Genomic DNA, 21,837 nt, shown 5'->3' on the forward strand with positions numbered 1-21,837 from the left:
ATAGGACATACAAAATGGAATTAGATAACTTTTACTCAAAATTGAAATATTTTTTTTATCCATACAAAATAATTCGGCCCGCAACGTAATGCAAACACACTCGCGTTAACCGCTCGTTGACAGTTGTCATTGATTGTCATCGCAACCACGTTTACAGTACATTGCTGCTGGGAAATTTTTCAAAAATTCATTATGGGGTGAAAACTAAAAGTAACTCAAAAACACCTCTTAATTAATGATAACAATATTGAATTATATGCCTGGTTTCATCCCAACAAACAAAATATCCTTATAAAATCAATCTATAAGGGCTAAACACTCATAGTAGTTTTAAAATAGCATTATTTATGCCAGAGTTCCTTATAGCGGCTCATTATAAGAGAATTTGGCCTAATAGTACATTTACTCTTATAATTTGGCCATGTACACGTTAATAAGTCAAATTTATATGACTGCAATAAGGGTTTAAAAATATTTACTCTTATAGTAGCTCATTATAAGAGGATTTGGCCAATAGTACATTTACTCTTATAACTTGGCCATGTACACGTTAATAAGTCCAATTTATATGACTGCAATAAGGGTTTAAAAATATTTACTCTTATAGTAGCTCATTATAAGAGGATTTGGCCAATAGTACATTTACTCTTATAACTTGGCCATGTACACGTTAATAAGTCCAATTTATATGACTGCAATAAGGGTTTAAAAATATGTATTCTTATAGAAGCCATTTAAAATGCCTTTTCGCTGTATAATATTCAAAGCACTATAAAAGCTTTTGTTATGGCCAATTATTCTTATAAAAGTAATGCATAAGATAACTATGATGCTTTATGCCTCATAGGAGCATATTATAAAACGTCTATCCAGCAAACAAATTATAGCATTTTATAAAGTGTTTAAAAGAATTAAAGCAATACATTTTCTCTTATACAATAATTATAAAGGCATTATTCTTGAAAGTGTCGTATTAAAAGTTTTTATAAAACTTGATTCGTCATTTTGAAAATCCAGCGAATGTGAACAATCTGATCCCAACTTATCGATTAGTGGTTCCGTAGAGGATGCCATTATGGAATAATTATAAGAATATGCAGGCAAGCAGCAGTGACAGTAATACAGGTATATCGTGAAATGATGAATTGAGTTTGGATTTAGCTTAATAATTATATTTTTTGTTCTTATTTAAGGTGTCTGTAGCTCTGCGGTGAAAAATGTTAAGGTATATACAGCGGGGCCGCGGGGCGGATCTCGACTGGAGGGCAAATGTAACTGGTCCATTGTTTCCATGTTTTACAATGTTTACATTATTAAATAGAGTGTCCACCGGTTATACCAGACTAGCGAGTGCATACTCGGAGGTGGCCAATTATACATAACTGAGCGTATAAGAGACTATTACCAAGGCACTCAGTTTTTTTATCCATCAGTACCTACTAATATTAATTTTTAAGATTAACTTTATTAGAATAAGTTCCAAAAGTGTATTCCTTAATTTATGGACTTTGGTCTGAAATAAAAAAAAATCTTTTATTGTGGATTATCATTGTGAATGTTGGACGATCTGAATAAGTGAATACAATGTTCGGCTATTTTAAGAAGAAACCGATTTTATATGTAGTCCTTTTGGGACTAAGACAGATTAAAATTGAGGACAAATAAAGACAAACTCACTGTTTTTAAGATATTTATTTATGTGCAACGAAACCAAACCGATACAAGTAACTTTATAAGATTAATATTTTCAGTTCTATTGCTCACGATGTTGCTGTTTCAATGAGTCTACATACTTCAAAATATTAATATATTCTTCAGAGCGCCTACACGGTGGTAGAAATTGTAATTAACCTATCAGTAAATTTTTCTTGTTTTGAATTATCAGCGCCATCTTTGCTTGGTGTGATTTTCTTACAACCTAAACTATTTCATGCGTCCTCTTCCATTTTGCATGTTTTTTGATCCACCACTCCGGGCTTATTTTTGGGTGTAAGTAATGATTGTGACTGATTTTCTCCATCAGAATACGTGCCGTTTTGTAGTTCATCTGTAATAAAAAAAAAATATTTATTTGAAGTCTTAGGCTAGGCTGTTTATAGTTATCGACACAAAGTCCATTGTGATGGCGGTACTGAAATCGTCTGTGGTTTTCAATAGCACTTACTTACTAAGAGGAGGAGAAGAGTTGTCATCTTCACGTCACTAAAAACGGCTGACTATGTATCTCATTCTCATCTCACAGATTCTGTAACAATAACCATAATAATAAATATCAAATAGAGTATTTGACTCAGCATTTACAATAAATCAATAGGAAGTAATAAAATAAGGCACCAGAAGATTAAATATTCCGAAGCACAAGTTTGTTTTAAATTGAAAATTCTAGGTATAACTTCCTAATGAAATATTGAAAATATCAGTATTACCTGACATGCTGCGGACTACACGGTTTTATTTTGTTCTATGCCGGTTAATCGAACCAAACCACAGAACTTAATTTAGATAGAAGAAACAAATTCATATATTTGTATAGGGGCCGAGCGTGTCAAATTTTGTACTGAAGTTGATTCTTGCCTGTAATTTTAAATGAAAATGAAAAAAATGAAAATGAAAATGAAAATGAAATATTTATTTTTCAAGTAGGCATATTACAATGCGCATATGAACGTCAAATAAAGCCAAATAAAGTCAAGCAAATGAACGTTAAATATGTCTCAGGCTCTTGATTGTTCATAATTTTTGTGTTGTTGCAATTGAATATCACGTAACGAGGCATTTTTTATGTTTTGGTTGACCTCAACTTACAAAAATTGACGCCCGAAAGCTGCAAGCTGCGAGTAAAGACGGACAACTCAGTGGATTTCACTGAGTTCATTTGACACGCTGTAGATACGTTTGCTTGATCTATGGTATATATGACATCTGTGAACCAAACCTTTATCAAAGCGTTCCCCAAAATACCGGTTTAAAAAGAACGGTCTTTCGAACAAAAATGCAATTTCAGAGGTTTGCGCCAAGTACATGATAACTAGACAGCGGATTTCAGGTAGCGATTTAAATATTAATATGGATATGACTAGTGCAATTTTTTAAATACATGTCATGTGGTTTATAATCTATTATTATTACCTACATCGCACACCACAAACTTCACTGAATAATTAGATTAAATTAATGTTATTTTTTCAACAAACTACATTTAAAAAAAGTATTTTATTCTAAATAATGGACTTTCAATTTAAATATATATAAGAAGCGAATTATTTTCATTTTTATATTCTTTGAGCCATAATAGAAGTTTTTACTGTGCAATGCGGAGAAGAAATATTAAAGAAATAAGTATAAATAAATATTTTTTTTATTTTTATTTATTATCATTATAATTTTTGCCCAATATTCACAAAAGCATCCAAAAAGGGTTTTACTTTTATGTTCCCATACATTTTTTCGTGTGTAGAAAAAATAATAAATATTGTATGCGAGTCATATTCATATTAATATTTAAATCGCTACCTGAAATCTGCTCTCTAACGATAACGTTATGAATTTTTAACTGGTATCCGTTACAAATATTTAACTAGATGGTAAGGTTCGGGATTTCATTAATTGTGAGAAGGAACCCTAAAGATATATAAAATGGCGAATCATAAGTAACACCGGTGGCTATTATAAAGTTTTTACTCTTATAGAGTATTTGTAAATGATGTGCTTACTGCTTTTACTCTTATAACAGCCTTGCTCAAGACATGTCAAAATTAATTAACCGCATTTTTAGTACAAAACCGTTGAAATACAAGGGCGCATTAATAATACAACACATTTTATATCACATTTCACCATGAAATTGGATTCCCACACAGTTTTCATAATAAATAAGCAAATAATTGTAATATGTAAAAGTTAACTTACCGTTTACTAACTTGCAAAATGGATGACTTGATGATGATGTACACATAAATCACTACGAAAAGCACAATTAACTTTTAAAACAGCATCCTGTTTCGCCGTTATGAGTTTTACTCCCTTATATCTGATGATCACAAAACGTGTACAAGAGCTATTGCCCTTATTAAAGCTTTGAATATGATTCTTACAAGTATAATTGCCTTTATTAAAGCTTTAAATATGATTCTTATTAGTACATTAGCCTTTTAAAAGCACTTTTCTTGCCATTATAAGGTTAACTTTCTTATTGCATGCCATAATAAAGCACGTACAAGATAAGAAAGCTAATAATATAGCAACTACAAGGGGGATATAAGGTTTTTGGCCTTATAAGGTGTGCCCAAATGCCCTCTTGTAAAGGGTTTACAAGGTTATTATAAGAGTACTATTTTTGGCATTATAAGCCACTATAAGACTAATTTTTGTTAGTTGGGATTTATCGCCCTTATTAGATTTACGCGCTGTATTTAATTTATGATGCTATTAACTGCATTATCAGATATTTTTCGCCACTCATCGTCCCGGTGTATCCCATGACTACAATAACTTTATCGCTCAGTCCGAACTCCAATCACGGGATTATCCTTGTGATTTTATGATAAAATTCCACCTAGCCGCAAATCTATTCCATATCTAATCTTACTCAAAATTTGCCGGCTGTGCGGCGCTTACCTATTATTTAATTAAATCTTTTTCCCTCACTAGCTCGGAAACGCGTGTTTTTAACCCCCGACGCAAAAACGACGGGGTGTTATAAGTGTGAGGTGTCTGTCTGTCTGTCTGTCCGTCTGTCTGTCTGTCTGTCTGTCTGTCTGTTTGTCTGTCTGTCTGTGTGTGTGCCTGTCTGTGGCATCGTAGCTCCCGAACGGATGAACCGATTTAGATTTAGTTTTTATTGTCTCAAAGCTGAGTTAGTCGCGAGTGTTCTTAGCCATGTTTCATGAAAATCGGTCTACTATGTCGCGGTCGGAGGTTTTTTCAAAAATTTAATTTTGTGGTTATATCCTTTAATACCAGCGCAGCGGGTAAAAATGCATTTTAATACACTCGTGGATAAAGTAATTGAATATAGGCAAATTTTCTGCTTTATAATTAATATAACGGGTGATAACAAAAAAAAAGAGAAATCATTTGACAGGCATTTAAAGAAAACTTTAGATTTTCATGAAATAAAACTATGGAAACGGATTAAATCGCGTATAATGACTTTATAATTCATCCCGACGTTTCGAACACTTTACAGCGTTCGTGGTCAACTGGTGACTGAGTAATCTCTGTCTGTGTGTCTTTAGATTTTATTAAAAAAGTGTTATATATGTTGAACATAATATACAAGAATAAGTATACAAAAACGTAATGGACATGGGCATTGGGTCCGTGGTAAACTGAAAATCGGAGCTTGAACATGAAGTTCGTAAAAGGCCGTTGGACGATTTTTTTTGTCCATCTTTCGCACACATGTCCTTTTTTTATTAATTGGGCAAAATTCTCAGCTATACAATTGTTATTAGTTACCTATGCTTTATGTCTTTCGTGTGTAGTAGAAACATTTCCAATAATATGGGTTTTACTAAAAGGAAAATTTCTTTCACCGTCCAAAATGAACGATTTCCTTGAATCATTTCACGTCATCTAGAACGACATTGCGACGTAACAGTCGGTTTTTGATCGTGTGTGGATTCCCGTGCCCTCGCCTGCTTTCTCTATTTCAGACCAATCATTTTTCACAATTTAGAAATTTACGAGTAAGTAAGTACATTTGAATTTTATAGCGACATATCGTTGGCTTATGGAATCTTTATCATGAAAATTGGTGTACACGGTGTGTTTATTTGAATTAACTTTAAGGGAAGGTTTTTTAGGTCAAATACAATTAATTTCTCTAAGAAACTAGCGTCTTAACTCTTACGATTATCAAGTTATTAAAAAAATTCCAATCATTACTGTACTCGTGCGTGACAGCCTTTACCGTTCCCTAATGTTATTTGTTGGTGATTCTTGACAATGAACCTAACGACGTGTCGAATTTAACGGAAAACAAAAAAAAACACTGTCTATAATAATATTTCTCGGCCGATATACCCCCAGTTCTGAGCCCGCCCGAACGAGCCAGCTCACCAGAACAACGGTCCCTCAAAGGTCCCCGAGCAAAACTTCAGAAGCAGCCTGCAAAGCATCAGTGGATCATCGGGAGCTGGCAGCCCCGTCGGATCCTGCATCAGAACATCGGGAGAGGTCCGGGGGCGCACCAGGCGACCAACAAGGGGCAGCACTTAAAGAAGACTTCAATTCTCTGGTGTTACTTACTGTAAGTGAATTTTTTGTGTTACTTTACGTTATTGCTTATTTTAGATAGAATAAATAATACACTTTGCTAATTACAAAATGTAGAATGGATTAAGCGCGTATCTGTTCCCAGTACGTCCCTGGTGCCGTAGCCGTAAACGAAAACGAAACGCCGTGAAAGGTATTCTGGTACAGGTTAGAATAGAATTTTATTTTGAAAAGGTTTTATGCCAGCTAATTATAGTTAGTATTAATACGAATGATTTATTTGATTGATTTTAATTCTAAATAGGCATTGCTTTATCAGTACCTACTTTACAGAGCCGAGTGTTTAAATTAGGGCTTGTGATATACGTGTTACACGCGGAACCGTAGCTACGTAGCCTTAGCACCGGCGGTGCTAAGATCCCGTACTACACGGTCACGTCAAAGATACGTATCCGTTTCTGGATTCGGCTACGTTCCCGCGAATCTCGGCTTCGGCTCCTCTCCGCTCGGTTGTTGAAAGAGAGCTTGTAAGTGTCGAACGGACCCTTCGCATTATGTGTTATACTCGTGGTCTTTGCATTGATTTGATTCCAGATGTTTTTTTAAGTAATTACATATTGGTATTATTCTGTTCTCTGATAACCAGACATTATGAGTTTGTACAAAAAAAACCAGAGGTGGTATTGGTGGGATTTTTGAATCTCACCGGTGCCTTGTTTTGTATGCAGCCGATGACTATTTAGTACGAAATAAGCCACCCGATGAGAATCAAAAATCGCACCATTTTTGATTCTCATCGGGTGGTTAGTACCTACTAGGTACCTACTTGGCGATGTCGATGAATATGAAAGTCCATCCAAATAAATATATTAATATCTCTAATTAATATTTACTCCCTAGTAAGAAATGCTACAGGTAGACCAATGCAACAATTTAAAAGTATTTTAAGTGAAATAATAATATACACTGTTGTTCATAAATATTATTACTGTCTGGACAACCGTCTTTCGTCGGTGAAAATACTAAGAAATAGTTGCACGTGCAGATAAAGATAACAAACAATAGTGTGCGGGCCATTGATAATAATTACCTTCAAGTAGCTTTGGGATTTACCTGTTAAGTACCATGTGTTCCTATTGTTTGTGAAGTTAAGTGAAAGCAAAAATAACAAACTATTTGACTACTTCGGATACTACCAACTATAAGACGCTGACTGTACATGTTAGATTATTTAAAAAAGTTGATTAATTATAGTCTGTGTCATGTGAATGAAAATTAGAATTTTACCTATTTTTTTATATGTTGATTATACGCGAATTCTTTTGATATAATACACATCTTTTACAATTTGTACTGGTCTATTATTTTTGCCTCCAACATAATATTTGCATCTTATTATTTTTGATCACTCTTAAAACTTTATTTAAAATGCAAAAATATGGAAACTGAAATTAAAAACTCGCCCCTTGCATTACATTCGGGGGTCTTAGTGACACGCATAAAATCTACACTAAACGTCACGGTCACGACTGGATCCGATCTACGTATAAATAAGATACGTATCTCCGTGTACACGTAGCTACGTATCTTAATTACACGTAGCCGAATCACACGGAGCAAACGGAGCGGATCTCCGTTGCCGAGTAACACGGCAACGGAGATTCGGCTACGGGTACACGAAACACGGTCACGACCAGGAGCTCTAGTTTAAATGGCGTGATTTTATTAGACATAGCACATAACTGATGTCAGGCCCCGTAGCCGAATGGCATTTCTCCGACGCCAAACGAAAGCGATACGCCGCTGGCTCTGTCGCGCCAATACGCAAGCGCGATAGAGATAGATATCTACTAGCGCTTCGTTTCGTGAGCGTTTGTGCCATTCGGCTAGCCACCCTGTTGTGAACAGAAAGCTGCCAGGCATGAGGTCTAGCGTTGAAAAAAACCGAAAAAAATCAAATGTTTTTTTCCGAAGTTTATGAAATATTAGTTTTTTTTTCGGGTTTTTTTAAGAAAAAAAAAATATTAAAATTAGTATTCTTTTGATCACTCTCACTCTCATCATATACTGATGGTCAACTGACCTTGGCAGTAAAAAGACGGTAAATTTGAAAAATATAGGTCTCACCGGCGAATAAAACGCGTGCCTTCTTAAAACGATGACAGCACCCAATGGCCTTGACGCTAGACTGTCTAATCGTATCGGAAACACCGACACTTAAAAATGAATTGAAAATGTAAGGGCAAAATATTAATTCCCATAGAAAATTTGGTTTTCGCGCCATATTTTAGTGCCAAGATTTGGTTGACCGACTGTACTTCAGTCATTTCTGCTTCCATGTCGTCGGTGCAGCGCGTTTGTAGGTGCAAATTCGCCCGAATAAAGATTAAGTTATAAAGTCGCTCTGGCAATAATCGATTTCTATCTCTGGTATGTGTCCGTAAACAATGATTAATTTTTTTCATATATTTTTTTTTAAATAATAGCCGAAAGTTTCGGGGTTTTATTCTTTAAATTTCTGAAAAAGACCAAAAGAAATGGAAAAAACGGGAATTTTCCAGATTTTTTCATCGCTAAGCATGACTCGAGCTCTGTTTATAGTGTAAAACAGCCAAGCATAGCAAATAGCAACGTTGTAGACGTAATAAATAAAATACCGATTTCAGATTTCTGATAATACGAACATTTCATTCAAATTCGATTCCAATAATTTCGCTTTCACGCTGTGGCCATTACCATCAGTTCCAGGGATTTTATTAATTCCGGTATTGCATTATTCCTGGAACTTTTTATATCAATAATTCGATTATTACTTGTTCCAATAATCATGTAGATTAATATATTTTGCGTGTCCATTAGTAAAATTGCAAAATTTGTGATCATCCCATGTTATGTATTATAAAATATCAAATGATTTTTTTTTCCTGAAAAGGGGTGTACTTTTATTATAGGACCAAGTTACACAGAAACACCTCTAATATAATATATCTATAAAATATTTGTTTTAGTTAGTGGAAGGCACTGTCGTCAAAGCCGAGCCACCGGGCAAATACATATGTAACTCCGTATAGACAGATAGTCTAAGAAAAAAACGTACCTCAAAACCATAGAGAAAAAGGTACGGTGGCCTAGATGGCGTTACACCTTTACACCATTGGGGAACGCTCGGTTAGATGGCGATAATATTAATATTTGACATTTTAATACATATCAAGCTAAGAGTATGAGCCAAATTGTCAAAACTGAGGTTAAAAAGTTCTAAGCTTGTGTCGAGAGATGGCAGTCTATGCACTGTGATCGGGTGATGGCCTTGAAGCGGCGGTGGCGTGTGCCTCGAATGCACATACTTGTCGCGCGTATTACACAAATATTGACGCGTGCACGAAGCCAGCCTAATAATATTGTGGGTAAGGAAAACTGACTACCCGACTAATTCAGCTTTCAAACAAAAACAATCTTAACCGGTTCATCCTTTCAGGAGCTACGATGCCACAGACAGGCACACAGAGACATGCGGACACTTCAAAATTATAACACCCCGTCGTTTTTGCGTCGGAAGCGTTCCAATCAGGGGGCCGATTTTTGAATCTCGGCCATTCGATTTCGTGAAATTCTTTCAATAATATCTCCACTACTAGCGATTTAAATTCTACTAACAGAATCGAAAACGAGTGGTCATTACCACTAGTTTTAAAATTACTAGCCGTCCTTTTTCAAAAATAGCATTACGTCGTTTTCCACAGACTTTCGAACGGCGAATTCGTGCGTTCTAAATTCAAAAATCAATCCCCTGGCCGCTGTAGCGCTGCGAAATCTGTCAAGTTTACGTAGCCAAATGCACAAACGCTCACGATAATATCTGTTTCGTAGCTATCTATTTGCTCTTGCGTATTGACGCGACAGAGCCAGACTGCATTTCTGTCGGAGTCTGGCGGCGGCGATTGACATTTTGGGGGAAATCGGATCCCCTGCCATCCCCCTTTTTCAAAAATGGTGTGGCAAGTGCGAAATTATTTAAGAACTTATATTAGGATTAAAAATTTCCCCACACCGTTTCCTCCCGTGGTGTCGTAGATGTCGACTGTGGGACTGAGGTTCAACTGTGGACACTGTGGCGTGGGCAATGGGCTGGCAACCTTGCACTGCATTTTCAAAACTTTCATTTTCTTTTAAGTACAAGAGTGGCACTGAAATTGAGCAGTTTCATGTGCTCTGCCTACCTAGGGTTGTAAATAGAAAAAAAACCAAATGTTTTTTTTTCAGAATTGTGAAAAAATACATGAAAAAAAACCGAGCATCATGGTTTTTTTTCTAAATATGTTTTTTTTTTTCAGATGAACAAATAATACGACAATAACGGTTTTTCGTGAGTTGTAACGTGTTTCAATAACAATAACGTACATTTTAATTCAATTAACATTCAGTATACAAACGTTTATTGGGGAATCCCCGATGTTGCGTGTAGCGTGGAGAGGCGGTGGTGTTTCCAACAGTAAATAGTGATAACAAATTTTTCGAGACTTTTATAAGACCAGAAATTTATTTGATTAAATTCGTTTAATATAGTTAACTTAAGTCTAAAAAACCGAAAAAAAACATTTGCACTCTTTAGAAAAAAAAACAGAAAAAAACTGTTTTTTTTCACGGTTTTTTTCATGTTTTTTTTTTCAAGCCAGAAAAAAAAACCGTTTTTTTGCAACCCTATGCCTACCACGTTTGGGAATACAGACGTGAGTTTATGTATGTGTACAATATGACCCTAAGGCTCCAATGTAATGCAGAGATATAAATGCAAACCGACAGTCGGCCAATGTCATTCGATTTAGCCCCGAAGCCTCTTTTCAATCACTAAATACCGTGATGTATTGTAATTATGACACTTAAATACTCCGAAAAGCGGCAAATGTTTTGTTAAATAGCTAATATTTAACTATTTGCACAGGTTTGTGCATTGGCAATAATATCGCACATATATTTATTTTTGTGCGATGTTTTTGCCGGTGACTGTAATACCCCAGAATGTAATCTACAGTCAACCAATTGGAACCCTAGGCCACTCTACAACCATGTCAAACTGACAAGCAGTAAGACATTTCTTACAATCTGATTTATAACGTCACTATGACATGGTTCTTCAGTGGCCTAGGGTTCCAATAGGCTGATTCTTTTATCCGGTACTTATTCCAACATTTGCCGCACACTCATTGTAAATCAGATAATCTAAAGATAGATACTAAATGCCGTGCTCGCATGATTTGACCTTCACAGTCTTCAAACACAGCTCCCAGCTACATATAAAGCAACTAGCGTTTGCCCGCGGCTTCGCTCGCGTCAAATTCGAAAATTGCAGAATGCTCCATACAAACTTCCATCCCCATTTTAGGAAAGTGGAAGGTTAGAAAAAGACAAAAAGTAGTCTATGTCACTCTCCGTCCCTTCAACTATCTCCACTTAAAAAATCACTTCAATTCGTCGCTCCGTTTTGCCGTGAAAGACCGACAAACAAACAGAGACACACACTTTCCCATTTATAATACTAACTAGCTTTTGCCCGCGCCTTCGCTCGCGTTAGAAAGAGACAAAAAGTAGCCTATGTCACTCTCCATCCCTTCAACTATCTCCACTTAAAAAAATCACTTCAATTCGTCGCTCCGTTTTGCCGTGAAAGACCGACAAACAAACAGAGACACACACTTTCCCATTTATAATACTAACTAGCTTTTACCCGCGCCTTCGCTCGCGTTAGAAAGAGACAAAAAGTAGCCTATGTCACTCTCCATCCCTTCAACTATCTCCACTTAAAAAAATCACTTCAATTCGTTGCTCCGTTTTGCCGTGAAAGACCGACAAACAAACAGAGACACACACTTTCCCATTTATAATACTAACTAGCTTTTGCCCGCGCCTTCGCTCGCGTTAGAAAGAGACAAAAAGTAGCCTATGTCACTCTCCATCCCTTCAACTATCTCCACTTAAAAAAATCACTTCAATTCGTCGCTCCGTTTTGCCGTGAAAGACCGACAAACAAACAGAGACACACACTTTCCCATTTATAATACTAACTAGCTTTTTCCCGCGCCTTCGCTCGCATTAGAAAGAGACAAAAAGTAGCCTATGTCACTCTCCATCTCTTCAACTATTTTACTTAAAAAAATCACTTCAATTCGTCGCTCCGTTTTGCCGTGAAAGACCGACAAACAAACAGAGACACACACTTTCCCATTTATAATACTAACTAGCTTTTGCCCGCGCCTTCGCTCGCGTTAGAAAGAGACAAAAAGTAGCCTATGTCACTCTCCATCCCTTCAACTATCTCCACCTAAAAAATCACTTCAATTCGTCGCTCCGTTTTGCCGTGAAAGACCGACAAACAAACAGAGACACACACTTTCCCATTTATAATACTAACTAGCTTTTGCCCGCGCCTTCGCTTGCATTAGAAAGAGGCAAAAAGTAGCCTATGTCACTCTCCATCCCTTCAACTATCTCCACTTAAAAAATCACTTCAATTCGTCGCTCCGTTTTGCCGTGAAAGACCGACAAACAAACAGAGACACACACTTTCCCATTTATAATACTAACTAGCTTTTGCCCGCGCCTTCGCTCGCGTTAGAAAGAGACAAAAAGTAGCCTATGTCACTCTCCATCCCTTCAACTATCTCCACTTAAAAAAATCACTTCAATTCGTCGCTCCGTTTTGCCGTGAAAGACCGACAAACAAACAGAGACACACACTTTCCCATTTATAATACTAACTAGCTTTTGCCCGCGCCTTCGCTCGCATTAGAAAGAGGCAAAAAGTAGCCTATGTCACTCTCCATCCCTTCAACTATCTCCACTTAAAAAATCACTTCAATTCGTTGCTCCGTTTTGCCGTGAAAGACCGACAAACAAACAGAGACACACTTTCCCATTTATAATACTAATATTAGTATGGATGATTCTGCCTTTGCTGCTCTATGCTTCGGAGACATGTACAAAGGGGGACATTACATGACTGGACACATTTCATCGGTATCCCCGAGCAATCGGTATCCCGTTTGAGATGTCAGGGTACGTAGTGCACAAACGCTTAAGATACTTAATATTGTTATCATAGTTAGCGATATCGGTCTTCCGTATTAGTGCGTTTTCACATTATCCGATCCGATATCGGATGTCGGACCGATATCCCATACATTACAGGCGCCATCTTGGATTTTTTCTATTGAAATTCTTCCGACATCCGATATCGGATCGGATAATGTGAAAACGGCCTTACGGCCCTGCCACGACATTGGTCTAAGCGCGACAGCGGTGAGCGGCAGCCATACGTGCGAATGAAAAGTCCCATCGCTGTATCTCGCTCCAATGTATGGCCGCCGCTCACCGCTGTCGCGCTTAGACCAATGTCGTGGCTGAGCCGTTAGTGCGATCATAAATTAAATATAACAAGATCATACCATCCCATACATTAAAATGCGACCGCTTACGAACGCGCTTACACTCCACCACACATAGATGGCGCCACAAAAAATGTCTTGTAGCTTTCGATTATACTTGTAGATGGCGTTAAGTGGCACTTTTGACATAGATTTACGGCTCGGAATTGACACTTAATGCCAATCTACAAATAATCGGTGGCAACAAGGCATTTTTTTGTGGCGCCATTTATGTGTGGTGGAGTGTAAGCGCGTTCGTAGGCGGTCGCATTTTAATGTATGGGATGGTATGATCTTGTTATATTTAATTTATGGTGCGATAGAGCCAGACTGCGCTTCGACCGACGTCTATCGATTGTCATTTCGGCTAGGCTGGCAGGATCGTGTTCCAAACTCGGAGGTTTAGCTTCGAAGGGGCATGGAGTATCTGGGCCATTTTTTTCAAAGTTGTCCACCCCACTTTTTTTGGATTTGGAAATTTTTATGTGGTTTCCACTCAGAATCGCGAGCTCTTTCTATTCTAATAGGAGAAAAAAAGTGTCCCAAGGTTTTTTCCTATTCCGTTACCATTTTTTCATACATTTTGTATGGCGGTAACGGAATGGAAGGTTCGAAAAAATGTATGGAAATCTTGGGACATTTTTTTTTCTCCTATCAGGATCGAAAGAGCTCGCGATTCTGAGTAATAATCGCGTAAAAAATACCCATGTTACAAAAAAGTGGGGTGGACAACTTTGAAAAAAAAAATGGCCCGTCTGCTCATGAAATGCCTTGGTGTGGGCAAATTGTACGTTTCTACGTATGGCGCCATCAAGACTTCGCAAACCTGTATTTTACAGTAGCGGAAAATAATCTATCATATTTTTTCGTACACATTTGCAAACTTAATTCATAATTTTTTTCAGAACGGCTATTGCGATGTCGACGAAGTTTACAATATAGGTGCGTATGAAAAAGACAATTTGGGAAACTTAAGGTTCATTTTTAAAATAACTCGTATGGCCGAGTTATTCAGGGTAGCCCTGTGGGCCTCGAATAGTAAAACAATGATGTGGTCTAATTTTCATACATCCATCCACCATCTATCATCCACCATCCACCATCTATATTATATTGTTAGTAGGATTCACTATTTTAAATAAATAAATAAAATAATAAATAAATAAATATTATAGGATATTTTTACACAGATTGACCGAGTCCCACGGTAAGCTCAAGGAGGCTTGTGTTGTGGGAACTCAGACAACCATATATATAATATACAACGTGTTTCCGGTAACACTCAAAACCTCAGACACCCCAACTTTTTTAAATTTTTATTTTTTTAAACTCATCTAGAGTATTCATCTTTTAATCTGATCATTACTTTTTTTAATTGAATTTTTAATTTTCCGTATAGCTCTACTTGACTTTTAGCTCTACATTCAATAAAATAATTGCTAACTACCATCATAAACCATAAACTATTAATTTGTGTACGTTACTGCAACGACATAAGGTTTACCAATAGACAGCTAAGATGTCACTGTAAAACACTTTAAAGCTTTGTCACAGTAGACTTCAAATTGGACAGGTAATCGCAGTAAGCAAATTTAAACCCAATATTCAAAATTACAAGGTTGTAATTAGGTACGAGTTCAATTTGTTATGACTTATGATAAACATTAAGATTAAACTGACAAACAACGTCAAACTAGTAGCGGAAAAAATAATCGTCCAAGTAACCAGCCAGTATTAATACCCCTAAATACTGAAAAAGGTAAACAACCTCTAGCAATGCGATATACACAATGTTGTATTACGAGTACAATAGAATGGGCACGTAAAAAATAACTCTAAGATTCTACTCTCGATTCTGAACAAACTGTTTTCAGGTTTTTAGTGTTAAGTGAAACACGGTGTATAATATATAAATACTTATATACATAGAAAACATCCATGACCCAGGAACAAATACCTGTTCTCATCACACAAATAAATGCCCTTACCGGGATTCGAACCCGGGACCTCGGCTTAGCAGGCAGGGTCACTACCACCTACACCAGACCGGTCGTCGGTCGGTGGTCGGTGGTTTTGTGTTTTTAACCCCCGACGCAAAAAACGACGGGGTGTTATAAGTTTGACGTGTCTGTCTGTGTGTGTGTCTGTCTGTCTGTTTGTCTGTCTGTCTGTGTGTGTGTCTGTCTGTGGCATCGTAGCTCTCGAACGGATGAACCGATTTAGATTTCGTTTTTTCTGAGTTAGTCGGGAGTTCTTAGCCATGTTTCATGAAAATCGGTGTACTATGTCGCAGTCGGAGGTCTTTCAAAATTTTAATTTTGTGGTTAGGTTATTATAATAAGATGTTCAATATTAGTAACATACCCGATTGGTGTGTGTAAGTCTCTAATCCGCATCAGGTTCTCGTGGCTGCCCATGGGCCACGTGTAGTGAGGGTCCTAAGACTCGGTAAGTATTCAAATACATATTTGTAATGATGATACAATAATTTATTTCTTGATATAAAATTCTAATATTTAATAACTAGATTTTTTTCCGCTTCTGTACTTTGAGTTAGCCTTAGGTAAACTCATAGCCGGTGGGCGGACTTTCATTTATCGTTTATTTTACATTGTATCTTCTTTCATAGCGTCAGTCCTTTTTCACATTATCCGATCCGATATCGGATGTCGGAAGGATTTCAATGGAAAAAATCCAAGATGGCGACTGTAATGTATGTCGGATAATGTGAAAACGCACTTAGACATCGTTATGGCTTGTGAAATCCTGGGGTCCGCTTTATCAACTATTCCGAAGATTTGGCGTAGGCTCTATTTTTTACGAAAGCGACTGCTATCTGACTTTCCAACCCAAAGGATACGAGTAACGAGGCCTTATTGGAATTAATTATATTACCTCAAGATTTTTTTCCTTTACCGAAAAGCGATTGGAAAATATCAAATGACATTTCACACATATCGAAAAACTCGTTGGTACGAGCCGGGGTTTGAACCTGCGCGACCCTTAGCCCTAGTCCACCAGCGGTTCATTTAGACTATTCTTGAACCCTCACAAAGTCCGTCTTAGCCCTTATATATTGAATTAATGATTCCACCGATAATGCGATGAACAATAATATTGGCGGTAACACATTAAACCGTTTCAGAGCTAATTTGATAAACTTTTCTTAAAAAAAAAAAACTTGATTATTTTAATGCTTGAACCATGAAATAAAACTCAAAATCGCGTATAATCAAGAATCAAAACGTCTGAGGAAAAATTAAAATGTGCGTGACTGACCACAAATAATATAGATTTCTACATTTAAAAAAAAATCCAGATATTTAATTAACCAATTAATCTACACAAAATTGAATTGTCCAACACCATACAACACAAATGCCTCATATTTACTTATAATGGCCTGAACATTCTGGGTAATGATTGTCTTTAGCATGATTGACTTTATCCATGAAAGAGACTTATAATTATGACCCGTGTGGAAATGTTTATATCGTACAGTCTAGCCTGTACTCCCGCGCTTTGCATTTCACATAATGGGACATCTTCTTCATAGATAAGTCCCGTTTCAAGATGAACAATAATAGGGATCTTCAAACGGCGTATCTTGAGCTCGTTCGCCAACAGCGCCTTGGCATGTCGAACTCCGCGGTCACGTCACATCTTTGGGCTCTCTGAAACTTTGCCTACAGTAGCTAGTTGACTGGGATGGTGGTGGGATTTGCCATTTAAATACATCAGTATGAGTAGGTTTTCTATACACAGTGCGAAGCTATTATCAGGATTCCTCAAAATGAGAACATGAAGGGAAGAGAACAGTTTTCTCCAATTCCATAGTAAATTGTCTTGGATAGAATTGGTCTAAGAAAGTCTTACTTTTAGTATAGTAAAAGTGTCATTATCTTTTAAATATCTTATTTCTCCTCAAAATGAAGATGTCGGCGACTACTGGAGACACCGGAGACCCCATTTCCACTTGAAGGTAGAATTCACCATGAATGTGAGATCTCTAATTTCACTGATGAAATGGTAAGAATCCTTTGTATGAGAGCTGGTGCCACTGAGCCAATTTATACGTAGGAGCATCGATCTGACTCACTATTGGACGTAGCGGAGCATTCGGCTTGTGTATTTTAGGCAATCCATACAACTTCGGAGGCACCGGGCAATCAGGAACTAAACTTGCAACATTAAGATTGAGGCTGTCCGAGTACTCACTAATTAGATCCTTAGTGGTTTTGTAGGCAAGGAAGAGTTAGAGGCAATACGCCAGGATGTCTCGTCTTTGTTAAAGGGATGAATTTGTCGCTTTAAAAACATTGCGTGAAGATCCGGACATTAATGCGACCGTTGTACTTAATACGTTAGATTACAACGAGAGGATAAGGAATCTTTTGGCGGATACATCAACATACAAACATGTAAAGAGGGACCCAACTACGAAGATCCTGAAAACCACTAAGGATCTAATTAGTGAGTACTCGGACAGCCTCAATCTTAATGTTGCAAGTAAGTCAGATCGATGCTCCTACGTATAAATTGGCTCAGCACCTATACAAAGGATTCACATTAACTGATGATGAAATCATGGTCAGTTTTGATGTTCAGTCGCTATTTACGAATCTACCGGTGACAAGAAGAGGTTGAGCCTCACATCGGGCTACTTGCTATGGAATGGTGAATTCTACCTTCAAGTGGACGGCGTTGGGGTCTCCGGTGTCTCCAGTAGTCGCCGACATCTTCATGGAGGACTTTGAGGAGAGAGCGCTTCTTTCTATCCATAGTAAAATACAATTTACTATGGAATTGGAGAAAGACTGTTCTCTTCCCTTCTTGGATGTTCTCATTTTGAGGAATCCTGATAATAGCTTAGGTCGCACTGTGTATAGAAAACCTAACTGTAGGCAAATCTTTGTTTCAGAGAGCCCAAAGGATATGTGACGACCAACATTTGACCGCGGAGCTTCGACATGCCAGGCAGGCGCTTAACGAGCTGTCAAGCAGAAGGCCCGTTTGAAGATCCCTACAGTCGAGCGCCGGCCTGCAATTCTCCCCTTTGTTAGAGGGGTCACAGATAGGATCAGCCACATCTTGAAACGGGCTTCTATTAAAACTTATTTCAAGCCTATGAAGAAGATGTCCCAATTCCTGAGGCCTGTGAAATGTCAAACTCCTCTACAAAGCGCGGGAGTGTACAGGCTAGACTGTGAGTGCGGGCTGTCATATGTGGGACAGACGAAACGAAGCATTTCCACACGGGTGAAGGAACACATAGCGGATGTCCATGGATAAAGTCAATCATGTAGTTTCGCTTTTAATAGAGAGGATGGCTTTACTTTACCACCGGCTTGGGATCCAGTAGTACATCTGATAATGGAACAAGCACGACGCATTTAGTATAATTGTTGTTCATGGTTCGTTAATATTTCTTGTAAGTGGGTAGCTTTTGCATTTTAATTTTTCCTCAGTCACCCGTTGACCAAACGCTTTTCGAAACGTCGGGATGTATTTTAAATTCATTATACGCGATTTAATCCGTTTCCATAGTTTTATTTCATGATTATTTTAAATTCATAATATTACAGTTTCTTAAACCTAGTAGTTTCGCTTTGCATTTAGGTTGCATTCAGAAATACAAGATGTTCATACCTACACAGAACCAAAAGAGCAATATTTCAATTCATTTTTATATTCATGATACCGAGCTTATAAAAGTTATCAAGGAAAAATAAAACTGTCATACCTTAAAAGTTAGCCGACACCGCTCGCCAACAACTTCATTCGCAGCTCAGCCATACACACATACAACACAGCACAACATACAACACATACATATACCGATCCATCAAATATGTAACTCAGAATAACTTCAACTCACGAGTTTGCCACTCAGCGTCAAAAACCACACTGAATTTCAAAAACACGAGGTTTTATCAAAGAAATCGTCAAAACAATACAAAAGTAATATTACTACGATATTGTTAATTTTCAAAGTTTAAATATGAATCTTATTCGGTAAGCATACAATTTAAATTATAGCGATGCTAGCTTTGTAGTAAGAGTAAGGAATATATGATCTTATGTCGAAAAGTCGTATGACAGACTGGCAAAAACAAGAACGTTTTAAGTGCATAATATTGACATCTAGTTTTATATTGATAAGAATTGGCTACTTGCCTCCTAGTCAAATCAGCTTCTTTTTAAGAACTGTCAAAACGAATTTGAACGACTTGCTAATATGGAATTTATATGAAATCGAATTGAGTGACGTCAAGGTCAACTACTTACTTTATATATTTCTACCTGACTTATTAAATAGAAATTGGATTTAAAAATAACTTCATGTTTTTCTTCTAATTATCGTATGGTTTATTTCGTGCATGAAATATTTAATATTTGAAATATGAAATATTTTATTTTAACTACAGTCAAGTTCCCTATGCCTTCCTAACAAATGTATAAAATGGGAAAGCTCAACACGAAATATTTCAGTAACCACTCGACGCAATTACGGACGGACGGACGTTTTTGCGTCGGACTAACTCAGCTTTCAAGCAAAAAAACTTAATCGAAATCGGTTCATCCGTTCGGGAGCTACGATGCCACAGACAGACAGACAGACAGGCACGTCAATCTTATAACACCCCGTCGTTTTTGCGTTTGGGGCACAGAATATATAATAGTACAAGTACAGAAGGCCCACTGCTTTGATATTCACGAAATGCCGCCTTTTAAATGCCTACAAAATTCTAACAAAGAAACGAGCCGAACATGCGCAGCGTCGGACGATAGGGTTGCTGCTTATGGATTAAAACGAATTAATACTCAGATAAAATGTAATAATTACCATTATGTTCAAGTCGTGGGTACTTTCTATATACAGTATTTATATATTTTTATTTAACTTTTCCGTAGGACTGAGATATGTGTAAGATTGTCCTATTTTATTCATGATATCTATTTAACTAGGCATTATTAGCCATTCCACACGCGGACATCGCATATGAACCTTAAAAAAACTCGCGACGTAAAGTAACAAAAGAAAGTGCGAACGTGCGTTCCGTGAGAACGCGCGCCACCCCTGATTAGGCCGCGAACTCGCGGCCGCCAGCATGTACTTGTAGCGCGGCGATAGAATCGCGGAGTGAGCCGCCCCTGTTTGGGGTTAAAAACAGTATCTGAATACGGCTATTTATATAACTACTAAGTAGGTATTGGGCTTACTCTTGACCACAGACTAGCCAAAGGCAAAAACGTGGCCTACGATGGAGTGAGCTCGCCCAGAAGATGCCTGTTCACTCTTGATTTGAAAGCATTTTGGCACTTACAGCCTTTTACCCCCTTGTATTGAGATACACTGTTCTTTGAGTATTGACAATATGGTGAATGATATGCACGGCTATTACCATAAGTATGTATTTAATATGTTGGTGTACACAGCTGTTTCGCAGGATACTCGGAATCTCCAGTATTTAATATTCAATATGTGTGTGAAAATTTAGTTTGGAACGAGTATTTTTCTTGGCTGTTTGTCACCTTGAAAAATATTGAAACAACAAACTGTAAATAAAAAAAATGTCACCACTTTGAATACGAACACAAGATAAAGGTCTATTTACTAAATAGTATTTAGGCCATTTTTTTCAAAGTTGTCCACCCCACTTTTTTGTAACATGGGTAGGTATGTTTTACGCGATTCATACTGAGAATCGCGAGGTCTTTCGATCCTGATAGGAGAAAAAAATGTCCCAAGACTTCCATAAGTTTTCCAAAAAAAAAAAGTAAAAGTAGTATCTACGCAAATTTAATATGCAGTAGTAGCGCAGGCAAAATAACTATTTAAAAACAAAAAATAAAATGAAAGATGAATTGATTTATTAAATTACATTAAATTAATTTAAATTACCACGATACGTTTGCTTATGTATTAGAAATCTGAAGAGCTGTAAGGTAGTTTTTCATATTAATTTTGAAGGTTCCTACCGACGTACAGTTTCTAATAGGTGGTGGCAGATTGTTCCAACACTTCGTGGCAGCGTAACGAAAGCTGCCACGAAAAGCAGACGTATTGTGCTTCGGACCAATGAGTCGTTGGGCGCCCCGGACGTGACGCGTTGAAAATTTCAATTTATCTTAAAGATATCGTCACTACTTTTTAAAAATCTCGTATCTCACGCTGTTACTCAAAGTTAAAACG

General features: G+C 37.2%; 1 protein-coding gene across 1 annotated transcript in view; it reads right to left on the reverse strand.

Moving 5' to 3' along the window:
• The window catches only part of LOC125240641 (anion exchange protein 3), a 216,343-nt gene extending 196,814 nt beyond the window's left edge, over positions 1-19,529 (reverse strand). Inside the window, exon 1 of the mRNA XM_048148636.1 lies at positions 19,384-19,529. The gene's annotated coding sequence lies outside the window, so the exon portion shown is untranslated. The remainder of the gene's footprint in view (positions 1-19,383) is intronic.
• Positions 19,530-21,837: the final 2,308 nt, after the last annotated feature.

The sequence above is a fragment of the Leguminivora glycinivorella genome, chromosome Z (assembly GCF_023078275.1).
Source record: "Leguminivora glycinivorella isolate SPB_JAAS2020 chromosome Z, LegGlyc_1.1, whole genome shotgun sequence".
Lineage (NCBI taxonomy): Eukaryota > Metazoa > Arthropoda > Insecta > Lepidoptera > Tortricidae > Leguminivora > Leguminivora glycinivorella.